The sequence below is a fragment of the Petaurus breviceps genome, unplaced genomic scaffold, assembly GCF_028583685.1.
Source record: "Petaurus breviceps papuanus isolate PSGF00001 unplaced genomic scaffold, PetGlider_PUasm1.0 37, whole genome shotgun sequence".
In the NCBI taxonomy this organism is placed as follows: domain Eukaryota; kingdom Metazoa; phylum Chordata; class Mammalia; order Diprotodontia; family Petauridae; genus Petaurus; species Petaurus breviceps.
Genome location: NW_027186296.1, coordinates 61093245 through 61108918, shown reverse-complemented (window position 1 = coordinate 61108918; position 15674 = coordinate 61093245). Strand labels below are relative to the sequence as shown.

The 15674-nt window shown below is 37.6% G+C and overlaps 1 protein-coding gene across 6 annotated transcripts in view; it reads right to left on the bottom strand.

Moving 5' to 3' along the window:
• Positions 1–14374, bottom strand: part of AKAP13 (A-kinase anchoring protein 13) — a 399825-nt gene extending 385451 nt beyond the window's left edge. For 4 of the 6 annotated variants that reach the window (XR_011170310.1, XM_069098532.1, XM_069098534.1 and 1 more), the window contains exon 1: positions 13965–14368. The gene's annotated coding sequence lies outside the window, so the exon portion shown is untranslated. Of the gene's footprint in view, positions 1–13964 lie in introns of all 6 variants that reach the window. The other 2 variants (XM_069098536.1, XM_069098533.1) reach the window with 2 other exon arrangements.
• Between the last annotated feature and the right edge of the window lie 1300 nt (positions 14375–15674).

The window sequence follows — 15674 nt, the reverse complement described above, 5'->3', positions numbered from 1 at the left end:
CAGAGGGGAAAAGAACTTTTGGCAAAGTCAAAGCTACATAAAGTTCTGCCAAATTCATGGCTAATCATTCCATGGAGGCAAGCATTGGTCTTAAACTTCTCTTCCATCCCTTTATGTAATTCAGCTCTCAAAGAAAATGCTCTCTAATCCTAATGACATTTTTCTTTTGCTTTGATACTGGTCAAGAAAGTACAACCCCTAACAGAAAATTTAAATTGACAGAGACCAAAGTTAAATGGGAGTGAGTATAGAATCAGCTTTTCATTATAATTTTTTTTTGGCTTTTTTTTTGGAGGGGGGAGGGCAGGGCAATTGGGGTTAAGTGACTTGCCCATGGTCACATGGCTATTAAGTGTTAAGTATCTGAGGCTGGATTTGAACTCAGGTCCTCCTGATTCCGGAGCCGGTGCTCTATTCACTGCACCACCTACCCGCACCCCCCCCATTATAATTTTTCATTACCTGATTATAAAGCTGGCTAAAACAGAAGCAGACTAACTTCACCCCAGACTGGAAATACTGCTTTTATTTGCACACCAAAAAGAAAATTATCTAATTACAGACATATGTAAGGAGACATTTAGTTAGTTATTAAAGTAACATTTTCAAAATCTTTGCCGCTTTTGGCAAAAATTATATGAAAATCCGGAAGTCACTTCACACTTAGGTAAGGTCTTCCAGGTGCAAAGGGCAAAAGTGATCATCATTTCTGAAAGTACACCAGTTCACAACACAGTGATTACAAACAAGAGGATGGTATTTACAAAAGGCATGACATCAACAGCTTCAGTGGAAATCCAAATAAAAACTAATCCAGTCGGAAGACTATCTTAATCAGGTAGCCTGAGGGGGAGAAAAAAACTACTTTTCTTTTTTTTTAGTCAGGCACAAACTGATTTCTAAAAAGCTACAAAATTTATACTGGTGTCCAGTTGAACTGAAGCAATTACTTCTCCAATAAACAAAATAAGCAATAAATACACATCTGAAGTAGACAAATGCACAAACATACAAACTTCAATGAAGTTTTGAAAATGGACTACTGTCTACAAACCAGAAATTTCTCTAGTAAAATCATTTTGTATATTTTGCAACATTCTTGTGCAAGTCTTTGAAGAAAAACAGCTGACCTTAAAAAAAAAAGGCATACCAAACTTAAGAACTGTATAGAGCAGTAATTTGTACAGCTTTGTTTAATTTTCCATGTCTAATTTAACAAAAATCTCAGGTTTTAATGAATAATGAAAGAAAACAAAAAAGCAGGTCATTCAGCACTTCTTTACTTTGGGTTAGACCTGGAAATTATTCACGTGATCTCAATCCTGGCACTATCTTAACAATATTATATTGTATGGCTTAGTCTTCTTTTTGGTGGAATGAGAACTCCCATAAAATAGATAAATTATCATTAAAACAGAGAAAGAAAGTTGTTGTAGAGTTTGCTGGTAAGTAGAAAAGAACCAATCTATATGGGGACAGGGAAGTAAGGAATCATGCAGTCCAGTTGTGTCAGTGGGGGCCCCTAAACCCTAATTGACTTAGAAAACCACATATTAACATTATCTATGTTCTATTGTATTTGTATTTCTTTTTTAAAATATTTTCCAATTATATTGCAACCTGTCAAGACTACTCACCAGACATGTCTGACCCTCTGGTGTAGTCCAGTACCAAGATTCTCAATGTCAAGTGTTTGTAAACCAGTAATAAAGCTTAAGGATAACTGAAAAAGTTAAAGGCTGTATAAAGACCGGTCTATTAAGAATAAGGGTCAAAATCCTCAGATTTAAGTCATTAGACTGATCTAGGGACAGAGTACACAAAATGTTGGACAAATGTTCCCCTCCTGCTTGAGAAATTCTACCAACTCTTCTCTACAACACATGTCTTCACTGAATTTCCATCCTTCACTCAATATGATGTAGTTCCTGTCTGAACCAACCTAGCGTGGAACCCTTTTATAATACTAATTTAATACTGATTTTGGAGATGAGAAGTAATACTTCATTTATTCCTTCTGTTGAATGAAACTAGTATCATATCAGACTTCCTGTATGTCATCATGTTAAGGGATACACAATTTTAAAATTTATGGTATATCTGAATCTGTATAATTTGAGGCTTACTATAAATTTCTACTGTCATAATTAGGAGTAGAGGTTCTTAGGGGTTCAAGGACTTGAATAGGAAAAAATTACATCTTTATTCTCATTAATATCTAACTGAAATTTAACATTTCAGTTATGAATGTAGGCAACAAACCACAGTATTAGGCATCACCAGATTGTCAAACATGCTTATACACATGTACACAGAAGTTAAGAATCCCTGTGATAGGGGCGGTTAGGTGGCACAGTGAATAGAGCACCGACCCCAGAGTGAGGAGCATCTGAGTTCAAATCCAGCCTCAGACACTTAACACTTAACTAGCCATGTGACATTGGGCAAGTCACTTAACTCCAATTGCCCTGACTTCTCCCCTCCAAAAAGCAAAAAAAAGGAATTGCTGTGATACAGGAACATGAATGAGTCAAATAAAGCTAACATAGAAAAATCAGGGACATAAGCTAAAGCTGGCACTATCTGTAACTCCTAAGAAAATAAACATGCAGGGCAGCTAATAGACAAAGAGGACCTGAGTTCAAATCCAACCTCAGACACTTAACACAAAATTAGCCATGTGACCTTGGGCAAGTCACTTAACCCCAACTGCCCTACCTTCCCCCCTCCAAAAAGTAAAAAAGGAAAATAAACATGCAATTCTGTATTTACAAAATGTTTTCCCTTTCAAAAATTTACTTCATCATCCAAAGCACCAGTCTAATTGCACATATCCTCTGTTATCTTATAAAAAGTTTTTATTTCAGTAGCTTGTGACCCAGATATAGCAGCCAGGTTTTTCCAAAGCAGATCTTTCTCTCACCAGTTTTAGACACGTACAAAATCTCCATATGAAATTCCTCCTCTGCCAGAGCACAAGTAAATATGGTGTTTACTTGCAGTGAACCTCAAAATAAAAGGCTGCCTGAAATTATAAGTGATTCTTGATTATTTACGATGAATTCATATAAATAAAAAATTAAAATCCAACACTTGTTTTCCCCACTTCACCAACAATTTGAAAGAATAAAAAAGACTAGAACCTTAATCCAAGGTACATTCTGTATTATAACACAAGAGATTTGCCAGTCAACTATCTCAGTTTTTTCTTTTTTTTCTAATATTTTTCAGATTTCATCAGAAGAGAGAAGGAACGTTTGGAAAAGAACTAGAAGAGTAGACTTCGAAAGTATCACTATTTGAGAGGAAAAGGGAAGAAGGCTCAAGGCCCTGCTTATCTACTATCATTAAAAAGGGGGGTTCTCAGCCATATTTAGAATTTAATTAAATAGATATGCCAAGATCTCAGAATTCTCTTCTCTTCTACCATTGAATACTAAAGTTTCATTCACTGACAAATATCATTCAGACAAAAATTTATAAACAGGCCTCCCCAGAAGGTGTATTTATGAACTGCGATAAGGAAATCACTCAGACATAATATTTAACTAATCATTTTATTTACTGCTTATTAATATAACAAGAAAGGTACTAAAACATAGACCTGTAGTTGGCAATAGTTCTATGAAAATAAATTAATCATTGTACCCAAAGTAGGAAGGAAGAAGTCATTGCTACTTTGAAGTATATTCTAGGAAACAGAAAACATCCTTTTTGTTCAACTTCAAAAGGAGGGGCAGAATGGTATACAAGGAAGGACACTACTAGAGGTCCTGGTTCTGACACTAATTAATGTCTTGACTTTGACTTTCACCTTTCTGGGCCTTGATTTTCTCATCTGGAAAAACAAGGAACTGAGGAAATCTATAGCATCTTTTTCCAGTTTAATAAAGCTTTATAAAATTAAGAACACTAGTGAAAACTGCTCATTTTGGAGCTTAAAAAAATTAGATCTTAGAACAACTGATTAGGGAACTCAGTTACATTCTGTGAAAGTATAATACTCTTACAATTTAAGCTGAAGCTAAAAAAATTGTGATTTCTCTCAACATTAAAGATATTATGCAAAAACTACCACATGATACTGCTGAGTTCACTTTTCAGAAACCATCCAATCATTTCCTCCTTAATGTCCCTATTATAGTGCAGTTAATATACAGGAGATGATGGAAGAGAAGGTCACATTACAACACACTGAATCATCTTAGGTCTTTCCCCAACTCACCCAGTTTAGGTCATTAATTTTGTCCATATAATTCCACTCCCTTTCCCATTAAACAGAATATGCATACCCAACACATACCTGACATGAGAAAAGATGGGAAGAAGTCCAAGAGATTAAGAAAAGATGTTTAGTACTAGATGGTACATTCCTCCATCTTAATAAAGAAGACTGCTTTCACTCAAACAGCATTCCTGGTAATCCTGAAATCAACCTCAAAAACTGGTTTTCCAACTTCCAATTTAGGTTAAACATGAACTAATTAGATGTTTGTAAAACACTTTGAAGATGTTAAGAATTATATAAACATTAATTATTAATGTCTATCCATGGAACTCCTGATTCTAAAAGAGAATACTAATTCTAAACATACACACTCAATAGTGCCACATTTCTACTACTTTCCAAGACAGAAAGATGGGAAAGGGTTATCTTTTAGGAATGCTGAATGAATTTAAAATACACAGTAAATCACTGACAAAAACAGTATCTATCTTAATGAAAACATCTTCCAAAGAATTTCTGTACCGAAAAAAGTATTTTCCTGGGCAATACATTATAATCATAAACAAATTACAATTCTTTCTATACAACAGCATTCCCCAAGATTGGACAGTTAGAACAGCCACTGTGTTACCAGTCTTTGCAGGGTGTGCCTATATCAGAGAAAATCTCAAATCTCCCAAAGGTCCTCTATCTCCCTTTATAATATATATATTATATTAATATATATATTATATTTTATATATAATCTCACCAACTAACACGTGGCCAGAGAAACTAAAAACAGGAAGTTAACAAGAACCCTAGGTTTCAGGTTTTTAGCTAAATGGATATCTGGAAGCAAAGTTTCCAACTCTTACTTTCTCCTCTTTTTAAACTATCCAAACAACTCCCCAACTGCTGTGATCTCATAAAAAGCGTTTCAGATAATGAATCCAACTACTCTACATAGATGTGCACATGTGATTAAAGACCATTTTCTTTCAACTTGTAATGTTTACACTAAGAACCTGATTCAATGGGAGATTGTCACATTTAGAATGGAAAAGGACCAGACTTTACCAGCGAAGAAACTGAAACACATAAAGATTAAGTAACTAGCCTAAATTCACAAATATAAGACACAAAAGAACAAGGTTCAAAACCAAGTCCTTCCTCTCTATATCTGGGGTTCTTTCCACTATATACCAATAAGCATTTAGATGGCACAGTGAAGATCCCAAACACTTATGAGCTGTGTGACCCTAGGCAATTCACTTAACCTTTGTCTGCCTCACTTTCCTCATCTGCAAAATAGGGGATAATAACAACTACCTCCCATGGTCATTGGGAGGATAAAACGAGATAAAAATATTGTCAAGTGTTAAAAAGTACTTTATAAATGCTAGCTATTATAAATGTTATAATCAATATAAAGTGTTATATAAATGCTAGCTATTATTATTATTATAACTTCCCATCCATAGCTAGGGTCCATAAAGACATAGGAAAGACAGGTCAAGTCAATTAATTTACAATTACCCCCATTAGATTTTACTAAGCCTGTTTAGAAGCTAAATAGCCACAAGGATGTTATCCTTTAAAGAGGTTACCCTCAGATTTGTGGCCTAACCCTCAGACCCTATCACCTAGAAAAAAGAATACTATGGATAATATTTGTATATATACACATATATTTAAAGATAAACTCTGATTATGAAAATGAGAAATCCTTTATGTTGCATTCTACATAATAATCTCATGTGCTACACTTTTTACATGATCATGGCAAAACTCAATAGGGAATTAACCTAAAGAACTGTTTTACGAAAATAGTGAAGGATTGTCAGTAATCCATTCATATTCTCTCTCTTCAGGTCCCTAGTCACTAACAATACATATTTTCAAGACAAATGATAAAGTTCTAGACCTGAGGAGGTACCCAGCCAACAAGAGCAAACCCGTGATTCTGTCCTCACAACCACAATCCTCTCTTATCAACTAGGGAGGCAGGTATTCAGTAAATATTGTTCACTCTTGAGTAGTACGGATATCATCATTATACACTGGCCATGTGCAAAGGCATTTGTTTTTTAAAAAAATATTATCTGAACACTATGGGAATTGGGAGGGGGAGACCACACCTACTAAATCATTTCCAAAGTTCTCACTGTTTGCAATTACTTCAGATCTTCACCAACTTAGGTATAAAATTCAAGGTACTACTTGGGTATCAATCTTTTTTTTCTCATTTCATAAAATGTTTTATGCAATGAAACAAAGAATTAAACAAAAGAAAAAAATCAAAGAATTTTTACATGGAATGAAACCCCAACAAAGACTGCTATTTTTTTGTTTTCTGCTCATATCCACTAAATCACCTTTTCTACCTCCTTCTCATTTCCTTTAGCACCAGGTCCTGACACATGCTGGTTGGAAATGTATTTGTGCCCCGAGGAAATGACAGAATTGGAATTTTAGAGCTGGAAGTAGCTATCAAAATGCATTCTTTTTTCTGCCTTGAAAAACTCTCAATAAAAACAAGAGGATCACTAGAAAAACACAAGCTAACATACCAATTCCTTTTATATTTTTTGAAATATTCTGGAGTATTCAGCTTTCTTTGTGCAATATTTATTTTTGTTTCACCTGACTTGAAGCACTGAAGGTTTTTTTTTCTTTTCCTTTTTTTTTTGGCTTTCATAGCAACTTTGGTCAAGAGCTGTTGTGTTAGTCTTCAGAGCTTATAAACAATATTCCTTAGAAAACTTACCCTGCAAGGAAGTTTAATGGTGATATCTAGAAATGAATAAAGGATATCAATTTTGCAAAACAAAATAAAGAAGCACACAAAGAGTACAAATAAAATGTTTTATATATAAAAACATTATTTCATTAACATTGGTTTGGTATGAAAAAGATACCACTGAAACCAGCTAGAAATTTTCACTTCTTAGTTTCAGATTTTAAATTTCATCCAAATCAATGAATATCAAAGGAGTGAATAATCTGAGTTTAGGAGTTTCTCTGAAATTATTCTCATCTTCTTCCAAGCTAGCATGTGTCATTTTCTACCATGTGTCCCTCGATAAATATGCCATTAAATTGTGAATGTTATAGGATCATAGACTTAGAGCTGGAAGGATCCCCTCAATTAAACAATAATTAATTTCTGATCATTCAGGGGTGACTTATCTAGTTTGCCCAGTGATCACTATTACTGTCATTATTCAGAGGAAGGATAAGGATCATGTCATAGCTAAAATTCTATAGAAGTCCATTGATCAGGGATAGGAAGCTCTGAAGGATGAAATTTCAAAGAGGAACAACTCAAATGAGGAAGAAAAGAGGAACTTCTCTAAAGAGACAGATTTGAATATATAGGAAATTACCAAAAAAAAAGATAAATATTTTTAAAGATATGTGCAGAAGATGGAAGGAAGGGAAGGATAAATAAAAAATAGAAAACTATTCTAGAATAATGTTAAAAAAAATTATACAGTCAGTATTGGAGAGGCTATGGAAAGAGAGGCCAACTATTACACTGCTGATGGAACCATGAATTGGTCTAACAATTCTGGAAGGTAATTTGGAATTATTTAAAGAAAATCACTAAAATGTCCATTGTTTTTTATCCTGAAATCACACTGTTAAGCATAAATTCAAAGAACTCAACAAAAAGAAATGTTTCCTATCCACCAAAATATTCACAGTAATACTTTTTGTGGTAGCAAAGAATTAGAAATAAAGCAGTTTCTACAAATTGGGGAATGCTTAGACAAATTATGGCCTATAAATATAATGGAATATTACTGTGCTATAAGAATCAAGGAATATGGCAAATCCAGAGAAGCACAGAAGTCCTTATATGAACTGCTGGAAAGAGAAGTAAGCAGAACTAGGTTAACTATATACACAATGACTAAAATAATGAAATTGGAAGAAGAGCAAAATTAACCTGAATGCTGTAATGACAAAGCTTGTAAACTTGTCTCTGAAAAAGAGAAGAAATTGTGCCTTTTTCCCTTCTGTGCTAAGGAGGAGGCTGCTACGAGTCCGAGCACAGGCTGTCAAGATTCTGGTTAGTTTTGCTGATTGCTTTGATTTTTTATTTTTTTCTTAATACAAAGGAGGGCTTCTGGGTGAGGAGATACAGTAAGATAGCCCCTCATCCAGGAAGTAATATAAAAATGAAATACCAACATTTTTAAGCGTGTCAGGAATTCTAAAGTTCAAAATGAATTGAGGTTGACAAAACACTAAGGAAAACCAAAACTGGGGGGTTTTTGCTATAACAAATGAGAAGGCCGTACTATTCGCCTGTTACGTTGTCTCTGCTTGCCCTCTCAAGGGGATAATCTTTGGACTTTCTAGAGCTGACCACTCTTTCAAAATGAAAGTGGCTAATATGGAACTGAAACTCAAAATAAGGAAGAAGGTAGTAAAATAACACCTAAGCAATCCATGATATTCAAGTGATTAGGCCCATTGAACTATATCCTAGGCTTCTGGAAGAACTACTGTATGTGATTACAAAGTCACTGTCAATAATCTTAGCAAGTTCATGGAAGACAGAAGTACCACAGATTGGAGATGGACAGACGTCCCAATTCTGAAGAAGGAGAAGGAAAAGGAGGAGGAGGAGAAGAAAAAGGAGGAAGAGGAGAAAAAAAGTCTGCAAACCCTAACCTGGTAAGCTTGTCTTCAATTCCTAGCAAAATTCTAGAACACAGTTATAAGGAAAATTACCAAGCATCTAGAAAAGGAAGTAATAATCACAAAAAACCCACTTGACTTTATCAAAAATAAGTCATGCCAGACTAACTTCATTTCCTTTTCCAACAGTCTTCTAGAGTGGTAGATAATAATAATGCTGTTGGGCATTTAACAAAGTCTTTCATACTATTCTTGTGAGAAAGATGTAGAAATGTGGGCTAAATTAGTAACAATTAAGTGCATCTCAGAACTGGCTGAATGTCCAAGATTGAAAGAAAAGACATTAATAGCCTGAAGTCAGCTTGAAAGGAAGTCTCTACAAGACTGTCTGGGAGACTCACCCTGGGCTATTTAAAACTGTCAGCAACTACTTGGACAAAGTCATATTTGCAGGAGACCCAAAAGAGGAAGGAATAGCTAACATCAGACTAGATAATAGCTTCTAAAAAAGGTGAAATGGGGCTAAAACACTGGGCTGAATCCAGTAAGATGAAACAACAGGAACAAACAAAAGTATCAAAGTATGGAGTCTAGAGGGTAGTTAGTTGGCTAAGTGGATAGAGCACAGGGTCTGAAGTCAGGAAGATGCACCTTCCTAAGTTCAAATCTGGCCTCAGACACTTAACAGCAGTGTGACCCTAAGCAATTCACTTCACCCTGTTTCCTCATCTGTACAATGAGCTGGAGAAGGAAACGGCAAACTGCTTCAGTATCTTTGCCAAGAAAACCCCAAACAGGATCAAAAAGAGTCACATACAATTAACAAGACTGAACAGTAACAAATGGAGTTTAGCACTAAGTGTCTAGAACTAGGAATATAGTAGTCCCACTGTACTCTACACATATTATCAACTTCTGGGTGCTATATTGGTCATTCACAGGTAAGCTTGTTCTTGATTAGTACAGATATGAGTGGATGCTCTCCCCTACAGTTCTGCCCTTTTGAGATTCATTGCACCCTTAGATTTGAAAGAGACTTTAGTGATTTGTTATTATTATTTCATTAATACAGAACCTTGAGGTTAAAAAAAATTCTTTTAACAACCCTGCAGGGTAGGCAGGTAAAGTATTGTTCTACAGACAGGAAACTGTTACCCAGGCTACAAAACTAGTGTCAGAGCAAGGACTTGAACTCAGACTTCTGGACAAAGTCCAGAGTCCTTTTCATTATTCCATACTGCTTCTAGTACCATTTGTTATCTGGTTAGAAATTCTTTCTACAGAATTCATGCAACCGCTAGCTGAATTCTTCTAATGACTGGGAGTTCACTTCCATCCTATTCCAGTGTTGGACAGCACTTGCTGATGATTTGTTTTTTATACATTAAACTAAAATCCGCCCTACTTATAACTGCTACAAGTCATCTGTGATTCAAGGTAGTACTTTTTCTCACAGCTCCTATCTCCCTGCCCTTTGGATACAAGAAATCAACTTATTTAGGAGTAACCACTTCCAAGAGAGTGTAAAGGGAAGACCATGACTATCTCCAATAATACATTACACAAAACCACCATATGTTTATTCAATTACAAGAAACTATTTAAAAACCTCCAGAGTTTGTGTACCTTGCTATTCAGAATATGTCTTATCACAGTTATCATTCTAACTATTCTTCAAAAATGGCAAATATTCTGGTATGTTATTCAGAGTTACAGGGGCATGGAAGACAGGAGATTGGGAAAAGTAATTAATATATGCTAAATAACTTATACTGAATTACAAATCTGCTTTATCCCTACCATTCCTCAACACTCTTACTCAATAAAGAATCTGACTCTTCTTTTTCTTCCCTTCTTCATAGAATATGTAAATAAAAAATTGTTTTGCTTTTTTACTAAGTTTCAGTTGGACTTGTTTATTGTTGTTCAGTCTTGTCCAACTCTTCATGACCCCATCTGGGGTTTTCTTGGCAAAGACAGTGGAATGGTATGACATCCCCTTCTCCAACTCATTTTACAGATTAGGAAACTGAGGCAAAACAGGGTTAAGTGAATTGCCCAGGGTTAGGGTTAGTGCTGGAATTAGGGTTCCGGCACTAACCCAGGGTCACAGAATTGTTAAGTGTCTGAGGCTGGATTTGAATTCAGGTTCTTCTGACTCCAGGCCCAATGCACCATCTATATACACTCACTGCCTTGGACTTGTTTAAAATACAGTTGTATTTTATTTAGCCAAAGACACTCAATACCAACTGTTCCTTTGCTCACTGAAAAGGGATGTAATTTAGGGAAGAATTAACTAATCCACTCTATTCAGAACTGTCAAACCTTTATTTAGGAGTGTCTCAATATGTCATAAGGATACAGGCCACACTAAAAAGTCCTTCAAAATGGCATAGTATATTTCAGACAGAGTCCTAAAACATCCAATCAAACCAACAATTTCTCAATTCATAAACAGAGAAAAGTGAGTATGGAAAAATTAAATAATTTGCCCGTTTTCTCTAAGTTCACACAAGAACAGAGAAAGAATTTATAATATGTATACTTTTTAGGGTCTAGATAAACAGAAGCCAAATTCCACTTCCTAACATCAGCTTCTAAAAAATAGTCTTTTTTTTTCCAAGTAGCATTCAATGAACATTTACTTGTAAAATGAAAGGGTTGAACTGGCTTTCTATTGTCCCTTTCAGCTCAAACATTCTATAGATATTAATTACTCAAGCTGCAAATGCCAGAGTAATTTTTAGTTTAAGCTTAGTTTTTCAAGATTAGTGCTAAATTTTGAAGGTTAAAAAAGTTTTTCCCTATACCATTACTGATTCTACACAAGAAAATTTGCGAATCAAAACAAACTGACACACACAAACATAATTTTTTTTCTAAGTTTTGAAGATAGCAAAGTGAATCAGCACCTTGGAATTCTGTCCTACTGGACCAGGGGTTTTTAATCTTTTTTGTTGTGGCCCCCATTGGCAGTCTTGTGAAGCTTATGGATCCCTTCTCAGGATATTTTAAATACAAAAAAATAAAATGCATTGGATTGCAAAGTAAACCAATTATACTAAAATAGAGTTATGTCAAAAAATTTAAGTTGATGGACCCCAAGTTAAAGAAGCTCTGCACTGTATAAGGTTCAACAGGATTTTGGTAAATGAATACAGAGTTAAAAGTGCAAACCTACTGTGCACTTCACATGAAACACTGAAACTAATGCATGTTTCAGGACATCTACAGTAAAGGAAAACTAATTACAAGAGGACAGTAAATAATTCTCTATTTTTCCTAACTCTTTTATAAGATCTGTAGAATGCTACAGCCACAGAAGGTAGATTAATTAGCATTTTACTATTCGGACATAAAGAACAGCATTTGTCCAGAGATTTTTTAAAGCACATCATGGTTTTGATTTAGCAAGCTATCTCTGTCTCAAGTAATAAAAACTTCCAGAGTAACGTCACAAAAGGAGTTGAAAAGTTATGTACGAAAACCAAAATTATTACTCAATCCTGTTTTTATTGTAGATTCCTTAGTTCAGTGTAAAATTTAAAACACTAACATGTTAGAGTAACTTCCCTGAAAAAAAAATTATATCTAATCATTACTTTCATAGATAAACTTTTGAGGTTCACCCCATAATGATTTTTCTAAGTCCCTAAGTCCAGTTGGCTTTAAGGAAAATATTTGTCAGTAAAGTCATGCATTGTTTACAAAAACAACTTGTTTTGTTTTAAAATATGGCTGCACTTGAACGCCAGATAAAGTAGGAAAGATCCATGGTTCAGAGGGAAAGTTTACAAAATGCATCTCCATTTGTCTAGCCCACTCCTCACACCCCGATTTAATTCGGGTCTAAACAAGTCCACACAGAAAAATAACCCAGTTATTAAAAATGCTCCTGGTTACTATAAGAGAAAGGAGAGAAAAGGAAAAGAAGAATAATGGGGGGGGGGTGTTAAGGGGTAGACACAGGACTAAAAGCCATCCAATATGTTCGGAATTAGCATCAACAGGAGAAAGCCTCGGCCCTCAAAGAGTAAACACTTGTTCAAGCTCAAATTCGTAGCTGATCCTCTAGATTCATATAAATGCATCCAAAGCAAAGTAACCCTGATACAAGAAGAAACCACAAAGTCACTTTATGTTTACTCCTTCTTTCACTCCCTACCAAAAAAAAAAAAGCCATTCATACCCTCCGTGGTCACCCTACATCAGGAGAAAGAGGAAGATGGAAATCAGGATTGGAAGTCCTGGGGGATCAGACTCAAGGGTCTAGACCAACAAGAAGGGAAGAGGAGATTCAGGATCCAAAGACTTTCTAGAGGAATCAGGCTCAGGGATCTGGACCAAGGGAGGGAGGTGGAGATGGGATCCCAAAAAAGCCTTAGGAGATCACTCAGGGGTCTGGACCCAAGCGCAGTGGGGAGTTGGGGGCTATAGGCTGGAGCCCGGGCAAAGAAGCAGGACTGCTCCACACCCCATCCCGGAGAGTGGTCCCGGCTGGAAGGGGGGTGGGGGACCAGCAGGAGCCCAAACCAAAAGTTGGGTTCTTTCTTTAAGGAGGCGGCGACTGCGCTCACGACCTGACAATGCAAGAAGCGGGGATGGACCGGACCTCTGGCAAGGCAGGAACAGAGAGGGGCGCCCGGGGCTGGGGGGAACAAGGGAGGAGGGCTCGTTCTCTCGCGCCCCCAACCCGCGGTCTCCTTCATCACCTCTCCTCCCCAGAGTGAGCACTGATTGTTGGCCGCCCTCGGCTCCCCGAGGGGAACTCTCCCCACCTCCTCCCCAGCCCAAGGCTGGGGTCTGTCCCCCGGGACTGCTCTCCGGCACCCAGGAGCCCCACCTCTCCAGCCCCCTGCCCAGAGGAGGAGCTGAGGGAGAGGGGGAGGGGCAGAGGCAAGGAGCTCCCCCTCCTCCAGTCCCCACCGCGCGCCCCCCATCGCGCGCGCTTACACGCGCGCGCGCACACACACACACACACACACACACACACACACACACACACACACACACACAGGCACACAGGCACACACGCGCACACGCGCACACGCACGCACACACAACAAACTTCCCCAACTCCCCAAAGAAGTTGTGCTCTCACCGTGCGGCGCCCGGGACTTCCCCGCGGGCCGAGCCGGCGCTGCTCCCCACTTTCCCGGAGGTTAAAGACAATAGTCTGGCGGCTTCCCCGGCTGCAGCGGCGAGGGGCTTGGCCACAAGTCGGTCTCTCTGGACCTCGAATCGCTTAACCAAGGCGGCGGCTGCTGTAGTGGAGACGGCTGCTGCTGCTGCTCCTACTCCTGCTCTTGCTCGGACTCCAACTCCGGCTCCGGCTCCGGCTCCTGCTCCTGCCGCGGTCGCTGCTCCGCCTAGCACACGGGCAAAGCTCCCCAACGCATGCGCCATCAAAAAAAAAAACCGAAAGAGTCAGGGAAGGAGGGCGAGGAGAGAAGGAGGGAGGGGAGTGGGGCTATGAACTCCACCAGCTCTCCTAGGGGTTAGCCTGGGTTCCTCTTTCCTCGATCTGTGATTGTACAGTTATGCTGTCCATTACAGCGGGGCAGACCAATGAGACAGCTCCTCGGAGGTGTTCTAAGGTTGCTGAAGAATGAGACTTTGGGGAGCAAACTAACCGGTTGAGAGGTGGGGCCAAGCAAAAAGGTTTCTTCTGGGAAATACGCAACCCTGCTTTTCTTTTTCCTCCTCCTTTTTTTTAAACCTTGGGTTTCCGGCTGTAAAGTTTGCAGCTGTTTTGTGAGATTTAAATTGCAAGGATTCACGATCCCATTTTCATCATCTTTTGCAACATAGTCATTCTAGAAGTTTAAAGTTAGCTGAAAGAGACTTTAGAGGCCGCCTCATCCAGGAATCCCTTCTCCAGCATCCCAGGCAGATGCTTCTGAAGATCCAGTCTCAGCTGAAACACATCCACACAAAGCAGCTCAGTTGTCAGGCAGCGGCTTCCAGTGATGGATGGCTTCATTGTGAGGAATCTCGTCTTTAATTTCAGTCCAATGTCCCTGCTTGCAACTTTCACTCATAAGCATCTGAAGTAACAAAACGAGGCAGTTTTCCCTTTGAAGCTAAAACCTTGAAAATACTTGAAAACTACTCTTGCCTTCCCTTAGTTTTCTCCTCTTTAAACTAAAGGCATCATATTACATGATAATAACAGCAATAGCTAACATTTATATAGCGCTTACTTTGTGCCAGGCACTGTGATAAGTGCTTTATAATTATTAGTTATCTCATTTGAACCTCACAACAACCCTGGAAGGCAGGTCTATTGTTTTATTTAATATTATATATGTTAATATATTATATATGTAATATATAAATATTATCCATTTTACAGAGGAATAAACTGAAGCAAATAGAAGTTAAGTGACTTGCCCAGGGTCACACTGCTTCAAACTATCTAGCTAGCCACATATTTATATTATCTCATTATTATTATCCAAGCAAAACTGTTTTGTTGCTTCAAATATGTATTATCTCTCGTCTTGTTTTCTAGATCCTTGCCATCCAGGTTACCCTCCTCTGGAGTCCCTTGTTCTTCTTAAAGCATGTCGTCCAGAATTCCAAACTATACTCTAGATATTGTCTGTATAGTACAGAATACAACAAGACAAACACTCCTGGGTTTTGCTATTTTATAATCTATCTACATGAGAAAAAACGAGTGCATGAAGAATGTCTGCTATTTAGACTGTGATACACAGTTGAATCAACAACCTATAGAGCTATTCCATATACATTCTCTCTATATATATTATTCCATATATAACATAGTCTATATTATTCTGTCATA